This window comes from Lepidochelys kempii, unplaced genomic scaffold, assembly GCF_965140265.1.
Source record: "Lepidochelys kempii isolate rLepKem1 unplaced genomic scaffold, rLepKem1.hap2 scaffold_119, whole genome shotgun sequence".
In the NCBI taxonomy this organism is placed as follows: domain Eukaryota; kingdom Metazoa; phylum Chordata; order Testudines; family Cheloniidae; genus Lepidochelys; species Lepidochelys kempii.
Window position 1 is genome coordinate 215,309 of NW_027333598.1, and position 2,119 is coordinate 217,427.

Genomic DNA, 2,119 nt, shown 5'->3' on the forward strand with positions numbered 1-2,119 from the left:
GGGGGTTCAGCACTTCGGCTGCTTGTTGAGGACACAGAATTCAGAAGATGGCAAAGCTCAGAGCCCCGTTACATGGAGTCAGAATGCAATCAGCTCACACCGAGGGAGAGCAAACTCCCTCCCTTGCTCTCTATGCCAAAGTTCCTGTCAGCTCAATGTCCAGGTCGGCTGCTGAGAGGGTTGCAATGGGGTGAATGAAGGCAGAGGAGGATTGTTCCTCCTGGGTTTTCTTTGTGTTGCTCTGTGATCCTAGTGGAGGAAGCTGACGCATCATTTGAGTTTGTTTCAGTGGCTTGGGTTGGGCTCAGGTTGTGACCCTGAGCACAGGGGTTCCTGCCCGCTCTGCTCTTAGCCGCTCAGGGAATGGACAAAGGAGCAGCTTCAGAAATTGGAGAGAAAATAGCCTAAGGAAGTGTAGCACAGCTGAGAAGAACAACAGCCCCATCTTCTCCCTGGTGGTCTAGTGGTTAGAATTTGGTGCTCTCACCACCACGGCCTGGGTTCAATTCCCAGTCAGGGAAAAGTGACTTTACAGCAAAACACCTTAATTTATTCTTGTCTTGCAATTTGAACAAATTGACGGTTTTTCCCTGACTCCCCCATCTTCTACGTGATCTTGGCAAGGGCTTTGGAGACCATATTAAAATCAAAGCTTCCCATTGACTAGGAGCAGAATGTGGGCATGTTTCCACTGTGTACTTCGTTGTCCACAAATAGACAGGTGCAAATTCTTGTTCCCCCTTGCTAGCTAGCCTAACCAATGTTGTAACAACAGTAATAGACACTCAGGTTGACCCAAGATGTCAGTTTTCTTGCTGAAACAAAACCAAAAAATCATTTGGGGTCAACCAAATTCTTTCAGCAAATAAAATATTCACTCAAAAAACTTTCATCCCACTCTATATACCAATCTTTGGAAGTAACCATCTCAGCAAAACTGACCATTAGCCTCTTCCATTCCTGAGGGCTAGCTGCTGTCGTGTTCTAAGCATAGACGATGGGCCTTTCACCTGTTGGCCACTGGTTTCTACCTTGCTCAGGTAGCTACTGATGAAAGGCAATGTGGTTTAGTGGCAGACCTACTTCTATCCCTCTGTCCAACTAGGCGTGTTTGTTTCACACTGCTTGTAAAAATACAATCAATGCATTTTGTTGATACCTAAATCTGGGATCAAGATGAAACATTGTGATTGTAAGTCAATGAGAAAATCTCTGCTGAGTTCGACAGAAGGAAGGTTTTCTCATCAGGTTCTAGCACACGATAAAAGTTCTGAAGGTTCTTAGAGTTTCCAGACACATGGGCCAGAATTTTCAGAAGGTCTCACCCCCACCCCTAGAGCCAGATTTTCAGAAGAACTCAGCTCCCATTTGGGCAATAAACATTTTGGCCAGATTTTCAGAAAGGCTCAACACACTGAGGGCTGAGCTATTTTGGAAACAAAAGGTGGTAGAAGTTGTGGGTGCTGGTTGCTTGGCCGTCTGGCCCACCAGGCAGGAGTTTGAGGTTCAACATTACTTTCTCAGAATGGTAGCAATCATCTTTTATACCCTTAAAAAGGGAGCAGGGAGATGACATATAAAAATCGCTTGTGCTTTAGAAAGTCTCTAGAAGTTGAAAGAGATATGCCATCTCCACCTCCCTGGAAAGTTCACAACAAGTTAAAGAAAACTGTGATTGATAAGTGGCTTGACTAACAGTGACAGGCTGGCCGAGTGGTCTAACGTGTCAAACTCAAGGCTGTGTCTTTCCATCATTTGTGTTCTGGGCTCCATATGCAGGTGGGCGTTCAAATCCCCTTCCTGACACAATCATTGCCTTCTACATGAGAAATAGACTCATTTCAACCTCTCCTGTAACATTACAACACCAACTGCTTCGCATTTCTATGCTAGAAATGGGAGGGAATTCAAAAGTGGTGCATTCAGGGCACCTAGTTGAGGTCACGGGTGGTCTAGTTATAAGCTAAGGTTGTTCAGTCCTGTCTGGGAGGGTAAGCTCTGGAGAACACGGATCATCTGAAGATTACTGAGGGGAAGCAGGAACATCTGATCCAGCCAGTGGAGGACAGCCATCTAGAATCCTAAGGAGATATTTTGGCATCTAGGGAGTGAGAAGTAA

At 45.5% G+C, this 2,119-nt stretch overlaps 1 non-coding gene across 1 annotated transcript; it reads left to right on the forward strand.

Moving 5' to 3' along the window:
* Window positions 1-449: 449 nt before the first annotated feature.
* On the forward strand, window positions 450-521 carry TRNAE-CUC (transfer RNA glutamic acid (anticodon CUC)). Its single transcript has one exon. It is a non-coding gene; the product is annotated as a tRNA-Glu (tRNA).
* Window positions 522-2,119: the final 1,598 nt, after the last annotated feature.